Below are 25,417 nucleotides of genomic sequence, written 5' to 3'. Positions count from 1 at the left end.
TTTTAATTTACCTTCTCTAGAGTGCTTTTGCTTTAGTGTGTTTCCTTTCTCTGAATTTCTTTTCAGTTACTATGTTTTCAGAAACGACATATTTTATATATATAGTTTAACAGAGGAGGCATAGAAGTGTGATCCTGATACAGATTTGCACCACATGGATCGTGGTGGAACATAGACCAGTATAGGGAAGTAGAACAGTGGCTTTCCTCACAAGCCCAAATGACCACAGAGTTCAGTATCTCAGTCTGGGATTAATTAATTTAAGGCATGACCATGAAAACGAAGTAAAATGGACCCAGTTTGGATTTGCAGTTTGGGTAGTGGGCAGAGACAGTGCAGCATTCTGAATAGCCCAGGAAGACTATCAAGTGAACTGTGATTGCAGTTACTACTGACTTCTTGATCACTTCCATCAAGAGACAAGGCAACCTATACTGGTTAAGAACATACAACATAGAGTGAAGAGCCTGTATTGAATGCCAGTGTCTTGGCACTGGTGGCCGCTGCTGACCTTGAAGAAATAACCTAACCTATCTGTACTTCAGATTCTCACTTCCAGATAACAACAGTCCTTGTATCGTAGGCTTCTTTTAAGGATTACACAAATTAATACATATTTTAAGCAAACTGTTTACTGTGGAATAATTTTAGGTATACAGAAAAGTAAAGATAGTACAGAAAGTTCCTGTAAACCCTCACCCAGTTTCCTCTAATGTTATTTTCTTACATTCCCACAGTACATTTGTCAAAACCCAAGAAACCAACATGGGTACATTGCAATTAACCAAACTCCAGACTTTATTCAGATTTCACCAGTTTTTCCACTAATGTCTTTTTTCCATTCCAAGATTCAATCCAGGATACCACACTGCACTTAGGAAAATACACATTTTATTTTTCAAAACATTTAGAATAGTGTCTGCCACATAGTAAGCACCTGCTTAATGTTTTTTAATCCTATTAGGTGATTTCCCTGTAGGTAAGATGGAACATTTCTAGCACTCTTACATTAACAAGGCTTTACTCCCAATTTCTTATACTGCAAGTTCATATAAATAGAATTATTTCACCAAGATATTGCAAAGAAGCTATTAATACAAAATAATAGGTAATTTGTGTTTGTACTAAAATCTGTAGGTTAATTGCTCTCAGAAGGAGCTCGTCTGTGAGGTATCATCTAAAGGTCAGAAAAACAAATCATGACTCAGTCATTAACTCCATTAACTGACTCATTCATTCAACAAAAATTTTTTGGGTGCCTACAATACAGAAGGCAGTGTGCCATGGCCTGAGGCACAGTGATAAATAAATCAGACTCAATCTCTTTTTCATATGAAGCTTACATTTCGTGAAACTAAAATACTATAGTCTTAAGTAAGCAATTGATATGGAATCTGATTTACCCCACAATGAAATGGAAAAGCATTAGAATCCCCCATCTAAACACAACCAATAACATTTACTCAGAAGTGGTGATGGATATATTAGGTCAGATAGGGAAATGGGCACAAATCACTTTAGCTCCAATTATCCAGATGTGCAGGATCCAAGAGGGAGTTAGACAAAGATATGAGTGCAAGGAAAATCTGTGCATGACTCCAGATGTGTCCATTCCAACCACTCTGGGGTGCTTCCTGAAAGGATCAGCCTTGTTTATGACTGACAATAATATTAGCCAAATGCTATCAGGTGCTTGCTCTGTACCAGACATTGTTCTAAGAGTTTTACATGTATTAATTCAAGTAAATCTCCACCACAATATGAAGTAGACAATAGCATTTCCCAAGTTATAGATAATAAAATGAGGCAAAGTGAAAGAATTCAAGAAATGTATAAAGGAAGATCAAAATAATCTTCTTATATGTTCACAGCTTTCTAAATACAGAGATACAAATTGCCCTTGGGCATAAATAGTACAATCAGTTCTATTTGGCCTTTATTAAAATAAGAAATTGAAATGAATCATCTTGACTTCTGGATTCTGCAAGACAATGTTTCTTAGGACTAAAATCTTGAAATGCTTTCTAAGATGCCTCAAATAACTGCTGAGCAAACTTATATATACGTGTACTAAATGCCATTTGCATCCCTTTCATAACTCAGTAAAAACCAGTAGTAATTAATTAAAGCCTCTACTACTGCCTAAGCACCTGCCGTGGGCTACATCAAAGACAAATATGAATAAGGCTACCCTTCCCTCAGAGACCTTACACTGTAATAGATGCATTTCATTTCACATATGAGTAACCAAAAAATGTGTCAAACTGAAATAAACACATCCTGAAATAGCTACAGTGTAAAATGTAATAAGGTAGGACCCACTAGAAACATAACAAACACAATGCAACGTGAGGAAAAAGGGGACAAAAACAGAAGGAATTGCACCTGGTTGGAGCGCGTGCCCACAACGTTTGAAGACTCAGTGGAATTTTAACGTTGAGACAGATGACAGGGTAAGACACTCTTCATGAAAGAAAAAGTGTTGATGGAGGCAAAAAAGGTAGAAAACCACACTTTGTCCCAGGAGTACCCACCCACTCATGTCTGGCTGAGGTGCAGGCTCCTGTGAGAGGGAAGGGTGTGGTGGCACTGTGTTTGGATAGACTTGAGCGGCAGAAGGAGAATATTGTACTGAATACAGTGGAAAATGGTAAGCTCTTAAGGATTTCTGTTATAGAATTGAAACTGTACTTTAGGAAGATTAATTTGTAAGTGTGTGGGATGGATGCATTTCAGACTGGAGAGCGACAAGAAGCAGAGGTATCAATTAAATTTTGTTATACCGTCTAGTGGGGCAGGGGGGTTGTGCGGGAATAATGACTACGTGAAACCAGGGTCAGGCAGAAGAAATGGGAGAGGATAGAATGTCAGTCGAGTGACTGATGTAGAAACTTAAAGATGGTAAGAGACATCTGAGATGCTCTAGGAGCCTGGATGACTGAGGAAATGGAGCTCTTCCAAACAATCTGGGAAGTCAGGAGGAAAGGTCAGGATGCTTTTAAAGAAAATGTGATGAGCTTGGTTTTGAGTGTGTTAGGTTTATGGTGCTTCTGGAAGAGTTCAATGAAGAGTTTTAGGAAGACAGGAAGAAATGCAAAGAGAGACTGGAACCAGACTCATAGGCTCTGAAATCATATCAGTAAAGGTGGTCATTGAAGCTGTCGGAGTGGAGAGCAAGAGATTGAAAGTAGGGAAGACAGAATGCTGGGGGAGAACCTGAACTTAGAAATCAGGAAGAGAATGAGGACATAAGAGGGGGAAAAAAAGTGTAGATCAGATTAGCAGGAGAATCAAGGAAGTGCTGTATTGTGCTGCATTGTGAAAATCAAGGAAACCAGAGTTGTGAAGAAATTTCCAGAAAACAAAATAATCCATAGTATAAGAAGCTTCATGAATACAAAAACCAGTTTCCTTATTTAAAATATCTGTTCCATCCTCCAATGCTTCATGGAATATTGGTTCATTTAAACAATTTTCAAGCAAAAATTTCAGAAAAAAATTCTTCAGAGAATCTAAAACATTCATTGAAAGATTTTTTGCAAATCTGTAAAATCTATTACGCAGCAATTAGATAAAGGCATACAGGTCATACATGTATTTGAAAAGTTCTGCTTACGAATAGATATTTTGTTGGAAAAACCACTTAGTCTCTTCAGGTTTGGGAGAAAATATGTTTGCAATTATTGCATTGCAGGGCCTAACTGCAATTTGTCTTCATCCTGAGGGCTGGAAAGAATAATTTTTGAATTAGAACATTTTTATTTTCACTATGGTTCTTTGTTTGGTAGCTTTCTATCCATTTCCCCGTTTATAAGCTTTTAAAATGGAAGAGGTTGCCCAGTTCATCTGAGACCCTCCTATAACCAAAAATGTAAGACTCCAAAGAAAATTGCAATTACCCTGAGGGATGAACTGACATCTCTTTGAAAGATTCACAATCTAAACACAAACAATATAAAGTTCACAAAAATCGGGACACCTGGGTGGCTCAATCGGTTAAGCATCCTATCCTTAATTCAGCTCTGGCCATGATCTCAGGGTTCTGATATCGAGCCGGACTCTGTGCTGAGTGTGGAGCCTGCTTGGTCTTTCACCATCTCTCTCTGCCCCTTCCCCTCTCACTGTAAATAAATAAATAAATTGATAAATATTTTTAAAATAACTAGTTGGGGGTGCCTGGGTGGCTCAGTCAGTTAAGTGTCAGACTTCGGCTCAGGTCATGATTTCACCATTTGTGAGTTAATGCCCCGTGTCAGGCTCTGTGCTGACAGCTCAAAGCCAGGACCCTGCTTTGGATTCTGTGTCTCCCACTCTCCCTGCCCTTCCCCTGCTCTCACTTTGTCTCTCTATCTCTCTCAAAAATAAATAAATAAATAAATAAACATTAAAAAATTAAAAAAAATAGTTGGGTGATTGGTGGATAGATGGCAAGATATTGAGATCAGCTTAAAACTTTTTATGTTGTGGTATAGTTTACTTGTAAATGCCAGTCATTCCAATTTAGAATACCTAAGGAGAAACTTGGCTGGCAATATACTTTTTGTTATACAAACAGTGAGATGGCATACAGCCACACACAGGAATGTCTTCATCCTCAGTGTTTGCCCACTTCCGCCGCACCCAAACTTCTGAGCTGTTGATGCCGCTGGGAAGACAAGAATAAATAAAAACATCTTCTCCATCTTTTAAACTGGAACTAGGAATGCATATTGTTCATAAAGCAGCTGTTGGTCAAAAAGCATTATTAATATTCTTTTTCATGGACATTTTGGATTACATAAAATTTAATATATTAATATTTCAGTCAAATAGCAATCATAAAATTTTATCTGTGAAGAAATACATCCTCAACTCAAAATGATAAAACTATAAGAAAACTTCACAAATACACTAAATACACAAAACTTCACAAATACACTTCACAAAGACACTATTTATAAACTGAATTAACATTTACAAACATGTATATGTTTGCACATGAATATATGTAAAATTGATAGTTGTACTTATAGTATAAAATTAGCATATTTATATATTTCCTGTATAACTATTGAAGTTAGTTTATTAAAAATACATTTTTTATGAAACTGACATAGTATAATAAATTTTCTGAGGACTAATAGGTAGGATCTAAAACTCTGAAGAAATTAGGATTACTGTGTTTTAGAAGACTCTAAATCTTGAAAAACAATGTAGCAACCAAGACAAATCCAGTAAATGCCCTTTTGTTTTACTGTCATTAAAACCGAGGAACAAAACTAATTTAGTTTTATTTTGTATATACAGTGATTTTAAAAGGACAAAAAGAAACTTTTTCAAAGGCCTGAAGCTTGCTATTTTCTCATATTTATAGTTCACTGTTCCCCAATCTTATCTGACCCATGCTTTTGTCTGGTTACTTCATTGATTCCTTTGGAGCTTTAAGTCTATCCCTGTTTACTAAAATGTTTTCTTGAACATGCCTGGCACTCATAAGTTTTATACGAGAAACTTCAGAGAAATGAGAAATGGAGAACCATGTGCTTTTAGCAACCTTTCTTGACACTTTAGACTCTTCTGTGAAGTGAAGATGTTTCCTCATGGAACAAAAGACTGCATGTGGTAAAGCAGGTCTTATGAAGAAACAATTATTTCCATATAGCAGAACCAAAACGGTGACCAACAGAGATTTAACTATAAACACTTATTTTAATGGCTTCCTGTCATTATTTACTACTCTAGCATATAAGACAAGCAATGTGGAGATATTGATCAGACTAGTAATATAATACAGCTTGAGCAGGTAGCTGCGGCAATCAGGGTATTTCCTTGATAGGGAGGGATGGAATTCATTTGTATGAATTTTCTCAGATCACATAAATCATACTTCCTCAAACCACATGCCCTCAGACACCACACATACACACACAGACACATACACACACTCATACGTGTGCGATTTTATTAAGTAACAGTGATCTGCTTAAAATGAACTTCAATTTAAAGCTACATTATGTAATCTATGCATTTATTTCGTATGTTAAACCATGGCCCTCTGGTCTGTGATCCAAAGCAGGAGGGTGCTTGATGACTATGGAATCCATTAGCCTTTCTGATTCCATGTGCTTACATTGCAGATTAGCTATGGTTCTAACTTCCAGTTTTAATGGAAACCACTGGGTTGTTTGGTTGTGCAGTATATGAGTGCATGTGTGCATGCGTGTATGTATGGTACTTCAGAAAACTTCACCAATTCTTACAAGTTGATTAAAAACAACACTACATTTCCATTTTTCTCTTTGTCCTTTATATTTTCTAGGATCACACTTCCCCCTCACTGCTACCAGCCATTGCTCTTCCATAACTTCCTTTACTGAGACCTCCAAATTCATTTACCCTTGGAAATTCAAAAAGTTCTTCCTTTTATTTGGTTTCTCCAATAACTTGTATTAATTTTTTAAAAAAGGAGATTAATTGAGGGGAATTAATCTGTGCTATAGAGTGGCTTCTCTTTTTTATTACAAGCTAATTTTAATAAAAAAGGAAGTTTGTGACCAATAACCATTAAACAGAGCTTCTAAGACTCACCTTTACTTCCCTAAATTATGTGCGTTCCCTAATTAAAAGGAGAACACGTTGGCCCAAGGTACCTCTTTTCATAGGCTCTGATCCAAAAACAGTTCTAAAGTTGATTCAAGGTACTTTGAAGGGTAAGAGTGTAGTAAATTTATAAGCAATATATTTCAATTTGTCTTATCTTTCTTCTAGCTCTCATCTTTGTAGTGATTTGTGAGAGGGTTTAATAGTACACATTTCAGAGCAGATTTTTCCTAGATGGTGTTCTGATCGCCAAAGATTTAAGCTCCATTTTACACTAAGTGGTTTGTCACCTTTTGCAGTGAATCTATAGTAAGTATAACAAATCTCCTGTTTTGGAAACCTATCCATACTCTCTTTCCCAAATTAAACATATTCATCTTCATTTTCAAAATCAAGAAATATCTTATTTTTGAACACCCATCAGTCTTCCTCAAATGTAAACTCCTCTGTATCACTTTGTACATTTCGCCGTGAGATTCATCTTCCACACAGACAATTGTTAAATCCTACGTCCTGACCATTATGGCCAAAAGGATTGGTCAGACATAAAATGGGGTTTGGTCAGAAAAGTAGAACAGAGTGACATGAAAGTAATTGGTAAAATGTTAGTCCTCCTGTTAAAAATGAAAGCCATGACATTTTACTTTGCAATTTCATACATTTGCCACAAAGCTATAAAGTAGATGTGGAAATTTTGTTATTTACTTATTGAAAAGGGAACTAGAATAGGAGAGACATGTGAATGGTGGAGAGAGCCAAAGAGAAATTATTTTTAGAGGGAAAAAACTTGCAAAAATACTCTGAAACTTAAATGTAAATATGTGAAATCAATGATGTAAATTGAAAAACATGTTATGGTTTTATTTGTTCTGCAATTGTGTAAACCTCACAAATTTTTCAAGTGGGTTTTCAAAAGGTTTACACTTGAACCTTTCTTTTCAGAAAAAAAAAAACATTTATAAAAAAATAGAATGAGTTACTACAGATAAGACTGCCTTCACAAACTGAAATCTGCTCTTGACCTGTGTCAGCCCCCACAGGCTTCCTCAGACTCATAACTTTTGCTAGGAACATGGTGTCAGTTCTGTTGAGATTCAAAATAAAATCAGAGCAAGCCCCAGCTTAGAGTATTATTTCAGCAAAGCATGATATATCAATTGCACCATTTCAGAGGAACCCAATTATACCCCCGTAGCTCACTTTGCCCCAATATTTTAGTCATACACATACTGGTAACAGACACTCAGGGATGCAAGGTGGCCACCAATTTGCATAATATTAATTCAATATTTTAAAAATATTTATTTAGCATTTATTTCAAGGGGAAGCTGTGAGCCACATGGGGGATGGTTAAAGTCAGTGATGGGTTGGTGGCTCGGCTCTGCACAACCTACATACAAATTAAAGCTCCCTTTTAAACTGAACCCACCCTCCTAGGGAGTCAGTTTAATGACCATCTGTTTTTACTCAAAATACTCCTTGGGGGAAGGAGGCATCTCACCTCACACTCCATGCAGCTTATCAAAGTATTTCCTTCCAACCACAGAGAAGCATGTTCTCTGAGAAGAGAGCTAGTAAATATTTTTTTCTCCACCTAGTTAAAAGTCCTGGGTTGGTTTAGCAAACTAATAATGTTTAATCATTCCTTATGGACCCTTCCTTCAGGTCCTGGCCTTGAGCAGGATCTAGAGGAAGAGTAAAGAGCTCTCTGATTCATGCATCTGCAAAGCTGAACTTATTTAATCCTGATGCTATTCTGCAGAAAAGAAATCATTAACCCTTTCCACAGATGAGAAAACTGGCTTTTAGAAATTAAGATACAAAACTATAAAGCCTGGATTCAAAACCATTATTCTGTGGGAAATACTGTACAAGACAATACAAGTCCCTGATCTGAATACATAAGAAACAAAGTCAGTAAAAGGGTGCAGGGCAAGGGGATCTGGGTGGTGTGGACAGAAGGACCTGTTTTGCTTCCCTTTGTTTGCTTTTCTTAATGGGAGCAAGGATTTCTTGTGAAGACCAAAGAAAGACAGAAACCCGAGAAGAGACAAATTAAAATGAGAGAATGTAAGTTGGGTTTTGGAGAATTGAATTAAGAAACACTTATTTTGTGGTGGGGGAGATGGGAAGGGGGGTGATGGACATGGAGGACTTGTTGGGATGAGCACTGGATGTTATATGGAAACCAACTTGACAATAAACTATTTAAGAAAAAAAGAAACACTTATTGTGTTGTTATTGTAAGCTAACATATATTGAGCATTTGCCACACAACCTATCAACTGATAGAATTTTAGTTTCCATTTCTACGGCAACTGGAACTTCACATCAAGTGTAAGTTGAAGTAAGTAAGATAAAGTTACGTCTTCACTTGGTTCCCTAGACAAGTGAAGAGCAACTTTGGGAGGTCAATGAATACAGAGGTGACTTGCATTTCTCTGAGAAGAGATTGATAGTTATATCATCAGATTATTAGGAGTTTATTATAAATGGTTAAGGAAAACAAAACTTTTATAGCTTCACATTTTACCCCTGAGATTTTATCCATTCCCATGGCTTTAACAACCTGTATACTGTTTAACCTTATGCCTGTTCTCTTCAGGACTTCACAAATATTGAACCTCCTACTGAATATCACCCTCCTCAAGGCTTCTCTATAGCAACTCAAATGCAACATGCCTAAATGCACACACACATTTTCTCCTTCTGCATACCACATCTCATTTGGTGACAACACGACCCTCCTGTCACCCATCCTAGAAAGCTACTACTCATCCTATTATTCTCTCTCTCTCTGCCTTTTTCAATCCAGCACTGAAGCCTGGTAATTATACCTCATATGGGACTACTGAGTCCATTCTCTATTTTATAGCTCTACCACATCTTAGATGGGCTTTTTACAGCCTTCTCTCGGATGTCTTTAGACTATCCACTTCATATTACTTTCAGTAGCTCATTAAAGATATTAAGACTTTGCATGGCACACAAGTTGGCCTACAAGCTTTCCCTCTTTCCCACTATTTTTCCTCCATGTCCACATTTTATTTTATTTTATTTATTTATTTATTTTATTTCTAGAAGAGAGAGAGAGACAGCGTGAAGAGGGGAGGGTCAGAGAGAGAGACACAGATTCCGAAATAGGCTCCAGGCTCTGAGCTGGCAGTCAGCACAGAGCCTGACGTGGGGCTCAAACCCACTACTGCGAGATCATGACCTAATTGAAAGTCGGACGCTTAACCGACTAAGCCACCCAGGCGCCCCATCCATGTCCACATTTTAGATGCCATCTTTAGAACTACACATTGGAGCATCTGGATGACTCAGTCAGTTAAGTGTCTGACTCCTGATTTTGGCTCAGGTCATGATCTCATGGTTCATGAGATGGAGCCCCATGCCAGGTTCCATGCTGACAGTGTGAAGTCTGCTTGGGATTCTCTCTCCTTCTTTTTATGCTCTGCTCTCTTTTTCTGCTTGGGATTTCCTCTTGTACTCGCTTGCTCTCTTTCTGTCTCTCAAATAAATAAGTAAACATAAAAAAAAAGAATTACACCTTTTATGGAGTAAGTGCCTCTATACTTTTTCTTAAACTGTTCACCCTGTAGACACTCACTCCAAGTTTCTCCCCTGGCATACTTCTATCCAAGTTAATGACTTCCCCAGCTGCAAGCATGAATTAAATGCCCCTGTGCTTCATAGTCTGAGCAGTTGTTCTCAAGCTGTAGCATGCATCAGAATTACCAGGAGCGCCTATTAAAACACATACTGCTGACTTAGCAGGGTAGGGGTGGGGCTTACAGGATGACTGGGTCAGATACTCATCAACAAGGATTTATCCCCAAACCTACTGAATGAGCTCAATGCCTAGGTCACCTCCGGCTCAGATAAAACCTCTGCCACACTCATGGGTAAGCATGTTACTAAGAAGCAGTCTACATGTGCGGTTCATCCTGCATTAGCCACTCTTCTCACAAGGGCTTCTGACACTGGCAGGCATGTGGAGGCTCTTTCTATTGAGAAATCAGCATTTCCTATCTTGCAGCTCAGGTCACTAGTCACACAAACAGTTTTACTGACTTGATCTTCAAAATTTTCTACTGACTCACTTTTAGGAGAGAATTATCAAGGCCATTAGAGTTATAACATCTTAGAACCAGAATGACCTTGAGCCTTTTGTTTCCTAGTCTAAACAGTACAGTATCAATTGTTTGATTCTGCAAATATTGATGAGTGGTAGCAATGAAAAAGTCACTATAGAGTTCTTTGCAAAACTGGTATCTTTGCAAAGATAAAACAATCCTTTCAAACTGCTTAAAAACATATCAGTACAAAAAGAAATGATTCAAGATTTTCTTCTTCCATCATGGAATAAATGTATTCAAGAAGGGTCAGGAGATTTACCTATTTGAAAAATAAATATGCAAGCAGGTTTCTTTACAAGGGCTTCTTCTCTGGAGGTGTCTTTACCAGGATCATTATATAAGTTGCATTATAAAGTTGGATATAAAGAGCAACAGAAAGCCACTTTACCTTAGTACCTATTTTTTACTTTGAGACTCCTTGAAGATCATTTTACCACCTTAGTTTAAGAAGTCCTAGACAAAAGTTACATGCCTTCCAAAGATTACTTTTGTGTGACTTCAGAGAAACAGGAACACAAAGGAAAATATACCTTCTTTCTCAGCCCCTCCTTCATTCATTGATACTCCATTTTTATTAACATTTATTAAATCAAACACTCTTTTTGAAGCTCTCTTCAATATGTTTCAAATTATGTAGCATGTTTAAAACATTACTTACTTCATTCACATGGATAAATACCCATCTCTTTTTATGATCTATTCAATATCTGGTGCCTAATGAATGCTAAACATCCTGGACTCTGCTTCCCCCATTGTGTCAAAGGAGGCTCATGTCATTTGCCCTCTCAAACATGAATTAGAAAAGAACCTCAACAGCCCTTCACAGGCAATTCTTTCTGCCAGTAGTCTTTTGATTGGCACCAGAGTCCCTAACTGGCAGTCATTCTGCACTGTTGTAGGTCCTCTTAACTTTACAGGCCCATGAACTTCCTGAGTCCCTTCCTACACTAGGCACACCTGAACAGGCACATTTTTGTGAACTTACTGGATTTATCAATGCCTTTATAAAAATAGTCTGGAATTATACACGGGTAACAGGACATTTCTGGGGTTTTTGGTTTGTTTGTTCTTTGTTGATTTTTTGTTTCATTTCATTTCATTGTGTTTGTATAGTGCCACAAACAGATGTTTACTCAGTGCTTTCTAATGATCAGAACCAACCTGGTAATTTACAGTTTTTCAAACTCCTTTTATGCTAGCATGGATGATTTTAATGCTTTTTTTAACCTATTGGGATACTAACTGGGAATTCACAACAGCTTGTCTTTGTAAATAAATTCTTCCCCTGATCCCTCATAAGGATTCTTTCCATGACCCTTTCCATGAGGTTGGGGCATGCGGGATTAGGGGAAGAAGAGAACACATCACCTTACTGCAACAGTCAGGAAGAGGAGAGATGAAGATAATAAAGTCTAATTCCCAGGTTAGGATATGTTCTCAGTTTCAACCCAGTTTTATCCTATAATTCTAATCATCAGAAAATGACTGCAAAAACTATGGCTTCTCATCTGTGATGAAAAAGAAATTCTTCTCCCCCCTTCCTTTATGCAATGTCAAGGTGTTTCTTGCCTACAAACACTCATCAACATATTTATAATTCAGAGTCTAAAATGACCTATATTTATTACTAAATTCTCTTTATAAGTAAAATCTCTTGTTCTGTTCCTCACACTAATTTCTTTTTAGTCAGGATTTCACCTCAAAATTCCTGGCCTATTTTAGATTGTAAGGACACTTAGTTAAAAGCAAGATCTAAGGTATCTCCCAGATATGTAGGGAAAGATTCCTTATGGAAAGTTATTAAAGACATTTGATTATTTGATTTAATCATCCTGGAGATAAAATATTAAGTGTTTCTGATGAATTATATTCTTGGAAATCTGATGAATTAGAAGCAAGGCAAGCCAGCAGGAAATTAGGCTTATAAGAAACATTTTCTAACACTTACGGACATTGCCTACTACATCTCAAACAATATGCTTAATATTTGGATAATTATTATTTTGTTTAATATCCACAATAACACCATGAGATAGATATAATTAATACCACATTTCAGTTACAAAACTAATGCTCAGAGATGTTAAGAGATTATCTAATGCTTCACAATAACCTTGCAAACAAGACTGATAGATTACTTATGAATCAATTCCATAATAGTGTGATATTATTAACATGAAACTTTCTAGAAGGTGAGTTATATGTATTATGCTAAGACAAGTAGAACTTGAAAATAGGTTATTTTTATAGTTAAATTTCTTAATTATCTTCTTCTCTCTGTCTTCATAAAGTTAAGATCAATCTCCAAGCACTCATTTACTGGAGTCAAAAGTTTGCCTCTTTGTATCACAAAGGAGCCAGTTTTTCTAAGTATGAATTTCCCATTGATATCTGTGTATAAGAAAAGAAGGACACTGTTAGCATTTAAGGGATATTCCTGAAAAGAAAAAAAAAGAAAAAAGAAAAGATTATTCTTCACAGACCAGAGCATAGCAGACATAGTGTTTGAGACTGTCATAAATTACTTCCTAGCAAGGAAGCACTTGTTCCTTGGTCTTCCTGTGGTCTTTTTTTATAGTAAAAAAATACATTCGNTATAAATATTTTTTTAAAAATTGTAAATGTTTATTTATTTTTGAGAGAGAGAGCAAGCATGCACACGAGGGAAGGGCAGAGAGAGAGGGAGACACAGAATCTGACGCAGGCTCCAGGCTCGGAGCTGTCAGCACAGAACCCGATGGTAGGCCTCCAGCTCACCAACCACGAGATCTTGATCTGAGCCAAAGCTGGACACTTAATGGAATGAGCCACCCAGGTACCCCTATCAATAATTAAATAATTAAAGTTTTTAACCTGGAAAGTGAGCTTGTTTTTTTTTGCTTGTTAATTTACTTAATCTAGGTCAGATAGATGACAGTTCTACTTGCGGAAGATAACATATATATATTTAAGCTGTTTCTGCTTTAATTACATTCATAGTAGAGACAACATCTCAGAGATAGGCTGATGAGAATGAAAATAGCCATTTATCACATGGAAAAATCTTCATATTTAATTAATCTAAAATAAAGCAAAAAACATTGTAGTTTTAAAACTCATAATTATTCCTTCACCAGTAACCAGTGCCAATAATTGATCCTACAAAGTTAAATTTAAACTATCTTTCAACAAAAGAAATGGCTTCTGGATCTTATACACATTTGAGTTGCTGTTGATAAACTTACCGTACCTTAAAATGATAAGCTATAACTTGGTTTTAGGACTTCTACAGACCTCACACCACTTATAACTTGAGTGTGATGGGCACTGTTTAAACAGTCATTACACACGAGTCTATTGTAGCCATGTCAAAGAGCTGTAAAAGTTTCTAAAATTCCAAACGTCCATGCTTCTTTTTGCAGACAGGGAAGGAGCAATTTGTAGACTACGTGATTCTACACATAACAGTTTGAGCATCCCTGTGCAGAATAGTGCCCTCATCCCCAGCTCTTGTTCTTCTCTATTTCAGCTTCCTATGTATTTCCTTCATAATCCTTATTGCCATTTCCCTTGTAATAATTATTTGTTTACTTTTTCCACATCAGTTTTCCCCATTAAAATGTACGTCCCTTAGAGCAAAGACAATGCTTATTTTGTCACAATTGTGTTCCCAGCACCTTATAGAGGTACCTTTTCAGCACATGTGGGGATATGTAAATATTTATTAAATGACTTAATTAGGAATTGGTTTAAAGGTACCAAAAGATGGTGATGGTATGAGAGAAAGGGCAAAGGAAGGGAAGTAACATTTATTCAGCCTTGTTCATGTTCCAAGCTTTACACGGGGCACATTTCTTATTTCTTCTCTTTTCACCCTCACACAAAACCTGTGAAGCAGATGTTATCATTCCTGCTTTTCAAATGAGGGACTTGAGGTTCAGAGAGGTTAGGAAACTTGTATAGGGTCACATAGCTAATAAATGACAGAGCTGGGATTTGAAGAATTTGGCTCCAACGCTGACAGGTTATGTTGAGTGATTACATGTGTGCATGGAGAGGGAGTCACTGATCATACACTAACACAAAGGAGTACAAAATATAGAGGAATATTTGGAGATTGAAGGAGGAGTAAATATGAGTTCAGTTTGGGCAAATTGTGTATTTGAGATAATCATCTACATATGATCCTAGAACTGGGGAGAAAATTCTGAGATGAACATGAGAACCTGAGACTACAGTTTCTGTGTGAAAATAGCCACATATGTAGTGTAATATTTTATGTAGGACACTTAGGCCAAACTATAAGCCGGGTTCTGCTCATCACTAATCAAGAATGAATAGTTTAAGAGGAACATCTGATCTTCCACCCAAACCCTCCAACATGCTAAGTAAAGTAAGCCAGACAGAGAAAGACATCGTATGATCTCACTTATATGTCCAACTAAGAAAAATCAATTTTGTAGAAACAGATTGTAAAATGGGAGTTGCCAGGATTTGGGGTGCAGGGGAAATGGGGAGATGTTGGTCAAATAGTACAAACTTTCAGCTATAAGAGGAATAAATTCTGAAGATCTAATGTACAACATGGTAACTATAGTTAATAACACTGTATTGTACACTTGGAAGTTGCTGAGACAATAGCTCTTAAGTGTTCTCACCACATACACATGAGATAACAACTATCATAACTATAAAAGATAATGGATGAGTTAACTAATTAGATTCCAGTAATCATTTCACAAGGTATAACAAATCATCATCTTGTACACTTTAAATATATGTAATTTTATTTGTCAATTACAGCTCAGTAAAGCTGGGGGGCGGGGAAGAACCCTATCCTCCAGAGGCAACTCTTATGAGTACATGCATTTCTGTCATCTGGATCTCTATCAAACCAATTTTTTGTTTCAATTAGCATAGGGATTGCCAAAAATGGGTTTGTATTTGTGAAATGAGTGACTTTAAATTTTTTCAGTAAGATCTGTTTTCAAAATACTTTCAAATGTGCTTTCAAAATATTTTCAAAAGTATTAATATCATGTAGATCAGATAAAATATTTTAGAAGTACATCTTACCCATTCCTATGCATGCATAAACAGAATAAGAAACCAGCAAAGCCGGTAGCCTGAACTCTTAGAGATGCCTCAGGTGAGCATCAGCCATGACTTGGGAGAACTCTGACTGTCAGCTGTTGATAATAGAGGTGACAGAACAACTATTTCTAGAATCTTGGTATCTTCTCTAGTTTGCAGAACACATTACACAATTCTCTCTTTTGTAATTATTTTCTAATGAATATTTCAATAATAAATGTTTCATATATGTAGCAGAATTTGCTGAGACTTGCCTTCATTATCACCTGGTAGTGATAGTGGAATGTAGCTAGCTCACACCTCCCCCCCCCCATTTTTTCTGAGGGTACTGTTATCTACCAAAACAAAACCAAAAACCTAAGAGTTATGTTCGCATCAGATCGCAATGAGAGTTGTCCCCATACAGTTGGTAGTTGAGATCATTCAGGACCAGTGTGGAAAATGAGGAGACCACAGGACAGATACCTAATAGTTTAAAGTATTTAAAAATGCTGGAAAGAGTCCATTAAAGGACTGAAAAGTAATCAAAATAAAGCGAGAAGGCAGAGAGCCAAAACTAAGTTGTCACCCAAACCAGAGGACTTAAAGTTTTAAGAAAAGACTGATGAGTAGTTTCAAATACTTTATTAAAGTCTACAAATACCCAGACTAGAAAAAGAAATTGCTGATTTTCACTATTAGTACTTTACTGATGACCTCAGTGGGAGCTGAACAAAGATAAAGGGCAGATGTGAGGACTGACCTCAAATTTCAGTGCACTAAATGGTGACTGGGCAGTAAGGAAGTAGAAACAATAATGTGGCTTGAGAAGTCTGGCTAATAAAAGGAGAAGAAAGAGTCAGGTGGATGGAGTGTGCAAAATAGATGTGGCTATTACTTCCATTTTTCTTTTCAGATTACAGAGTCTTGAATAGAAGTTGAAGATGCACTTACATGAGCAGCTGATGCCATGGAGCAGGAACTAAAAACAGAAATAGGATGGCCCAAGAAAGGAATCAATTGAAAATACAAATGGAGATGTAGGTAAGAGTGGGTTGAGAGGAGTTGTGTGTTCTTTCTGATTTCAGTTTCACTGCAAGGAGGCAAGGAAAGGTGTATGTGTAATTTGGCAGGGTTGAGGGAAGTTTCCTGTGGTAAAATTCAGAGAAGGGAAAGAGGAAGCCTAGGGATAGTAATTTGGGGAAGTGGATAGGAGAAAGCATTTCTTTGGAAGATTGGATTCCTTACTGCCTTCCTTAGATTCATCACACTGATTCTGCCCTTTAAAAGAACTGAAAGAGACCACAATCAATTATTAATTATTAATAAGGATCTCATAGAGACAATTTGTAGAGATTGTATACTGCCAAAAATGCCTTCCCTTGACTTTCCCAGGAAGCAAGTCTCAATGGATGGCAATTATTAATGTGTTGCTTACTTGTATCTTTCCAAAAGTGATGAAAAGGTCAACAGTTATAAACTCAACGGTTATGGCAATATAAGCCCTACTAAACAGTAAATGTGTATACTTTGCCATAATGATATAGCTGAAAAATTCCTGCAAAATTAATGTATAAATAAACTTTTCATTTAAATCACTCAAAAAGCTGTTTTTGTGTACTGCATGCAGTTATAAACTCTCACTATCTTTGATCTGAAGAGAATTTGGGAATAACCAGATCAAATCTCTCTTTATGTTTTATTTTTTACTTATCATAAATTGAAGCGCTTCTTTTAAAAAACCTTATATATGTGCTATGCTTGGAATATTTGAAAGATGGGATACAATTTTATTAATGTCTATGGCCTAAAACAGGATCCTGTATTGGGGACATATGTAGAGTATATACAAAACATTTGGTAAAAGACTGGAATGTATTTTTTATATTTACTCCAGCAGAATGTTGCCAGGAAGATCTTTAAAACTTTTCTCTCTCCACAGAGAGAAGCACTGTGTCCATAGCTGTTACTGTGCATCCTGTTTACAGCTGATATCCTTACAAACCTGGAGGAATTGTATTTCCCACATCACAGCAGCAGACAAGTGTGCATGCACTAACATCCTGTGGGGAAAGCATTTGAGTTGCTAACATCACAACACGGTGTTCTGTGAATAAGTGGGAGAATTCCTTCACAGGATTTCAAACAATTGGCCATCACACCTTTTTGAAGTTCATAAAAACCTTTTAGGTTTTCAAAGCCTTTCCCAATCAAGGAACAATAGAGGCTAGAATTTTCACACAATCATTTAATCGTAAGATGTGGACAAACACAATAGCTGTTTTGTCATAAATTAACATCGATGTCATTTAAGAGCCTTTGGTGGAGATCTGAAGAGAATGCAAAAAGAAAAAAAAAGAAAAGAAAAGAAAAAGAAGAAGAGGAAGGAGAAGAAAGGAAAAAAATAAATGTAAGGGCAATGATCTAATTTTGTTATTTATTTTTTCCAGACCAAGTGGGAGAAATCCCTACATTGATTTCGGGGGAGAACAAGAGAAATGGAGATGCACATAAATGTCTTTGAAAACGTTTTTCTAATACAAATTTCAGAAATATCTCTAAATACTACCTTGTTAGACTCTTTACACTGACTTAAAAGTAGTAAGAATCAATTACTCCCAAAGTATATTTTTTGCATACCAAAAAAGCGTTTAACTCCTTCAGTCAATTGCAACCTAACTAGAAAAGAGTTGGGGCTCTCCTGAGCCTGGAGACTAAGTGAGGTTCTGATTCAGACTAAAAGTTTTATTGAACATCTTTCCCCAGTCTGTTCAAAGCCCAGTTTCAATGTCTTCCCGCTCAGCACTGGTCCTAGAAAAAAGAAACCATGGACTTGCACTGAGAGGAAATAAGTCATCCTTACGCTATCTAAAATTAAAGTACCTATTCCTGCTTTACAGTTTATCAGATGTTTGGTCCGGATGCTGATTGTTTTAAAAGTCTGTCTAAACATAGTATATTTCCTAAAGGAATGTTAGCAAACTAAATACTTGCTTCTAATGAAAACATCCCAAATTTTATTAACATAACTAAGATAAATGAGTAAACACACAGTGCTAGTAAGTAAGCGTATTTCCCAGGAAAACTAAATTCATGACAGAATATGATTTATGGTTTTTACTGTAAATTCTTAATTATCAGTCCTAACAAAGACTTACGTGGTGCTAAATTCATGGAAGTAAGAAACATTAACCTTCCACGTGTGAACAGAAAGTCATTTGTTAACCACCTTTTTTCCTAGCTCCTGATGAAATTATTTATATTGCAGTAAACAAAAACCAAAAAATTTGATATTTGATAGAACAAACAAGTATCAGAACCCTGTCCCCTATCACTTCTTACACATATTTGTGGTTTGGTTTTTTTAGTGGAAAACAATTTTTAGTGATGGAAACTTGTGTAAGCCACGATGTTTATTTTCTCAAGGTTGTTTTTATGCTGTAAATTGAAAAGGAATCCACTTTTCTGGATTGAAATTTTTGCCTTTGGGGATTACAACAGCTTTGCTTAATTTTTTCCCCTTTATTTTTAAATTCCCCACACTTTCAGCCTCTTCCTGAATGAGGAATAATTATTTGGCTGAAATTTATTTTCAGCACATGACTAAAAGGTCTTTTGAAGAAGCTCAAAATAACACAGGAAACACTGAAGGGTTAATGTCTCTGACTCCTACTTATTTAGACTTACAGGAAAAAATTAAATAGATCAATGTGTGTGGTAAGAACTCTTAAGACATTTTTAATCAAATAAAAATTAGTCTACCCAGCAGGTCAACACACCGTTCTGGAGTGTATTTGGGGAAACTGGGGAAGAATTATAATAACATAGGTCAGCAAAGCACCATTTAGTACTTTGGAGTTGTCTTAAGGAACTAGGCTTCCCAAAGCTTTGATTGTGCAACCCTGCTGAGTCACTTAGGAAATTATGAGCCTGAATCCTTTAAGATGCCATCAGGTCCAACAAATATTATGCTTTTCTTCTTCCATCTCTTTCAACACATCTGCATAGTCTTCTTGGTTTGAAGGTCATCCAGCTGCCATATGAGTAACCATGGCTGATCTTTCCTGCGATCGATTTAAGTTTTCCTCTTTTCACCTAATTAATAATCTGTGTGGAATTTTGGTCTTTTGTTCACTCTTGTTTACTATATGATCTAATGAGGCAATGATCACACAACTTACAATTTAAGAGAATTGTCTTTCCCTCAATTATCCTGGCTTCTAAAATAAGCTACAAGTAGCTAAAAGAGTCACTGTAGTCATAAGACTCTCTTTCTCCTAGCAAGGTTCTAAACCGGTTTTGATATGATGTTTGAAGGGTTGCTGTAGTTGGCGAGAGCCACATAAAAGGCATCATATCCAAAAGACAAATGCTTTTAAGATGTTTAAAAATTATTAGGTCTAAAGTTTCTAATGTGACAAAAAGAGTCCAAAATGTTAGCAGGAAAAAAAAAAAAGTAAAATATCAAAAGAAATGTTAACATATAACCGTTAAACATCTTGGAAAATGCAGGTTATATCTGAACAGTCTTTTTTTTTTTAATTAACTAGGTTTTAGATTGAGTTCTAACACTGAAAAAATAAAACTCAGGAAGATCAGTTTTTAAAATTCTTGTTTACTTTGATTTATTGATAATATTGGCATTTGATATTGGGTCCTGAGTTATATTGTTAATAAACAAAAAGTAGATTCTTATACATGCCACTAGGTCATCCACTCAGCAAACATTCATTAAACACCTGTTGTATGCATTGCACTAATGCCTTGGAAATTGGGTACAAAAGAAGTAAAAGAGACTATTCTGTCTTAGAGAAAATTATAAACTCTTTGGCATAAAAGAATGAGTAGCTTTCATTGCCTCTTCCTCTTCTACCATTTTCTAAATTCTGCTCACATTTTGTTCTTCTTTGCTTAGCATCTTCCACGGATATCAGTAACCTTTCCCACCAAGTCCAGGGCCTAGCCTCCAACTTATCCCTCATTAGGCAATGTGTCCAAAATCTTTTTTTTTTTTTTATCTCAAACCCTTGCTCAATCTTCAGAGCTGTGTTTTCCTTTGCCCTTCTAGATAGATCCATGAATGTGTCCTACAAGCTTTTCAAAAATTGCAAGTTGATGTATATTCTCTATGTCCTCCAACTTGTTTCCTCTACTTCCCATAAATCTGTTAGTGGCTCAGAAAATAAGGAATCCTTCTAATGTCTCATCACTAAGATCATCTAGTGATTGAGCTGAGTTTTTGAAGGGAGAAGCTTTTTATCATTCACTTTTTGATCTCAAATCCCAAACACGGTAATTGGAACATGGTTGCAATTTCATTAAATATTTGTACAGTTTAATTGAAAGGAAGGACACATTGCATCAATTATAGCTTTGAGAGTTGAAGTGACATAGAATTAAAGGCACAATCAGAGAGGAAATAATTCAGGAAAGACAAGGAATGCTAATGTGTTTGAAGAGACAAATTTGGATCCAAGTCTTAAAGGAAATGGTGTCACCATGGCATGAAGGAAATCTTTGCTCCACAGATAACAGATAATCTTTTCTGACCTTAAGTAGCTATCTCACAAATATAAGATTTTGATCATAAAAGAGAATCTGAAAGATAAAGAAAGCTCAATTTCTGTCACCACTGTTGAAAAAGCTACTCTAGAGACCATGCCATAAGATGGAGACATAACTAACATCCTCATGGATTGAAAGACAGTAACATTTTCAGAACATTCTGTATCAGATTGGGGCATCTGGGTGGCTTAGTCAGTTAAGCATCCAGCTGTTGATTTTAGCTCAGGTCAAATACCTCATGATTTGTGAGATAGAGTCTCACACCTGGCTCTGCACTGACAGTGTGGAACCTGCTTGGAATTCTCTTCTCTTTCTCTCTCTGTCCCTCCTCCTGCTCATACTTTCTCTCTCTCTCTCAAAATAAATAAATAAAATTTAAAAAATTAAAGAATATTTTGTATCAGACCACACATAATGCATAATCTCAAATTAAAATATACTATAAATTTTGGTTTTGTTTCCTTAACTGAGTTCCTTATAATATCCAATTATGTAAGTTTACTTGCTTCTGGTGCTGTAGAATTTGCCCTGACTGGAGCGGTAGAAAATCCAATATCTAGCTGTAGTCCTGTCTGCAGAAAGCTGGAAAATCTGTAACCACTGTCCTAGGTCTTGTTTTCTTCTTCTTTAAATACAAAAGCTAAATTAGGATGCATAGTTTATAAACTATGTTAGTAATAGAACACTTTTTGTACTTTAACTTTTATGGTTCATGCTGACAAAACTCAAAACATGAAGACATACATGAAAAGTCGTGATCCTCAACAATCCATTCCCCAGACTATGGCTCCTGTTTCTGATGTATCTTTTCTAGGATAGTTTAAGTATAATCACAAAATATATTTATAAAATATGTATATGGATATATGCTATATGAAATAAATATAAAATATATACATATTTTTAAGGAAATGAGGGATATATTATTCCATTCTGACCCCTGCATTTTAAAATTAACTATATACCTTGGAAATCCTATCAGTATATACATTACCCATCTTCTTTCAGAGTTGCATGATAGTCCATGGTATGAATATACAATCATTTATTTAACCAGTCCCCTATTAGTGGACACTTAGGTTGTTTCAATCTTTTACAGACAATACTTCAATAAATAAATCTGTATATAAATCATTTATACAGGTTATTTGTAGAGTAGAGCCCTGTAAGTGGATTTTTGGATAAAGAATATGTGCCTTTGTAATTTTTATAGATCTAACCAAATAGAATCCCTGACAATTTATATCCTCAGCAACATTTTTAAAAAGCACAAAAGCTAATGTTCCCCCACTCTTATGCCCACAGAGTATATCATGAAAGATTTTATATTTAAAATTTAGTAAGTAAAACATTAGGTCTCAGTGTCATTTTTTAAGTTTATTTATTTACTTTGAGAGAGAGCAAGCTAGGAAGGGGCAGAGTGAGGGGAAATAAAGAACATTCCAAGCAGGCTCCACACTGCCAGCATGGAGACTGATGCGGGGCTCAAACTCACAAATTGTGAGATAGTGACCTGAGCTGAAATCTAGAGTCAGACCTAAATCAACTGAGCCACCCAGGTGCCCCAATCTCAGTGTTATTTTAATTTTCATTTCATTTACAATACATGAATTGAGTGTGTGTACACACACACATACACACATTGAACATTTGGTTTGTTTTCTATAAACTATGTGTTCTTATTTTTTTAATTCATTTCTGTCGAGGTGTTGGCTTTTCAATTATTTTACATATTGCTTATATTTTTAAAAGTTAAAACTTTGTTTCAGTCCCAAATATCTCTTTCTCTTTAATTTGTTGTTGTCTTTAGACTTTGTACTTAATTGGTCTTAGCTCACCCATACTTATCAACATATTTTTGAATATCTTTTGGTATTATGTTACACTTACAATGGCTGCTTTCCCCACTCCAAGACTATTTTGAAAACTCTTCCATGATTTCTTTTGTAGTAAAGTTCCACACTGTTTATACAATAATCTTATCTTAGATATAATGTGATTAGAAGTGGGTTCCCATCTTCATGTAGTCCCCCATTCCCAAAAAGGGTAGACTAGATTTCTTATTCTCAGAGAGGTGTGAGTTGAGAACAAAATGGATAGCAAAGCTGGGAAGGGAGCTCTGTGGAAGTATTCTCTGCTCCTAATCTGCCCAGGGGGAGCTGACAGAATGGGTGCCAAGTGTTCTCCAAAATCGTGAGATTGCTGCTGCCAACCACAGTTCACCATCAATATTTAAGCAGCTACTATTAGAAGATGACAAACCACGGCCAAGACTGAGTACAGACAGCAAGCTGGTTATCACAGAAGTTTGGGCCTACTGGTTTTGCAGGCCTATTGTGTTCAGGTCACATCATTAACCTCACAGTAATATGTATTCATCCCACATTGAAAACAACTGAATTTTGATACATCACTNTTTTTTTTTTTTTTTTTTTTTTACCATTATAAGCTATGAAACATCAGGAATTGATTTTGATGTAAAGAATGAAGTCTGCATAAATTTGACATTTCCCAATAGATGCCAAATGTTTCCAGTGTTATTTATATTTAGAAAATCGTGTTCCCCACTGATACAAAAATCCCACTTGTATCACATACAATGTCCTGTGTGCAATGTATGTATATATATATGTACAGATAGATTTATTTTTCTATACTAGCTATTCTGTTCGTGGAAATGTCTAGTAAAGTAACTGTCACATCATTTTAATTCTTGTAGTTTTAGACCATGTTCTAGTCTGGTAGAATTATTAACACATCAACACCGCCATTAATTATATTTTTCATTATTATTTTCTGACTATTCTTCCATATTTTCAGTGAACTTGCTAATCATCTTGTCTAGCTTTAAATACTATTTTTTATTTGAATAATGCTAAATTTCTGGATTATACCTTACTGAGAAGTGACATATTGATGTTAAGATTATTATCTAAGCACACAATATATTTTTCTATTTGTTCATGTCTTTTTTGGGGTCCTTCAATGTTGATTTAAAGTTTTCTTTATGTTGATTTTGTACATATCATAGTAAAACTTACTCCTAAGTATTTACCTGTTGTGATGCTGTTGAGACAGAGCCTTCCTCAAATATTTTCTGACTGGTCATTAGCTGAATGAAAACTACTGACTTTGTTCCAGAAAATTTACTGAATTTCCTATTGTTTTTAAAATTTAAAGTTTGCTTTTATTTTTAGCAATTCCCTTGAGTTGTACAGATAGACAATAAATTATCTACAAATTCTGCTTACTTTATCTCTTCCTTTCTAATATATATAAGTCTAATTTCTTCCTTCATTTAACAGTCAGAATAGGGCATCCAGTTCAGTATTAAATGTCAGAAATTATAGTGGGCATTCCTGACTTTAACACCACTTGTTTTAGTGTTTCACCCTTAAGCCTAATACTGACAATTGTGTTGAAACAGATATATTTTATTTTGTCATAAAAGCATCCTTCTATTCTTATTTTAAACTTTTATCAAGAATGGAATTTGAATATTATAAAAGATCTCTATTTTCTTTGAAAATATTGAACATATTTCTAACTCTTCTAGAATCAGTTTTGGTAAATTATATTTTCCCAGAATTATTTCTTTAATTTACATTTCCACATTTTTGGTGTTTTTCATGGAATTGAGAATTGAGGAAAGTAATGTCATAGAATTCCTTTCATTTCTTTTTTATTTGTGATTATACTTACATATTTTTTGTTTGGAGTATATGTACTCCTCTACCTGAATGAATTAATACAAATGTATCTACCTTATGTTTTTTCCCCAAAGAACTAGTGGATTGATTTATTTATGAGTTCTACCATTTTCTGATTGCCAGCACTAACCCACCCTTCTCATCCTACTTGATTTTTACACTAATTTATTCTGTATGCTTTCATTGGATTTAATATTTTTACTTTCCTGGGCCTATAATGTGCCTTCCCTTTGCTCTGATGAAATCCTACTCCTACTTCTCTAGCTAAGCTCAGATCATCCCTTCTCTAACCCCTTCATCAGAAGCAGTCATGCCTCATCTTTGCTTACATGGCATTTGTGCACATTTAATGTGTGGCATCTTTTATAT

The sequence above is a fragment of the Crocuta crocuta genome, unplaced genomic scaffold (assembly GCF_008692635.1).
Source record: "Crocuta crocuta isolate KB4526 unplaced genomic scaffold, BGI_CrCroc_1.0 scaffold305, whole genome shotgun sequence".
NCBI lineage: Eukaryota > Metazoa > Chordata > Mammalia > Carnivora > Hyaenidae > Crocuta > Crocuta crocuta.
The sequence above is the reverse complement of the archived record's forward strand: the minus strand, read 5'-3'. Positions refer to the sequence as shown.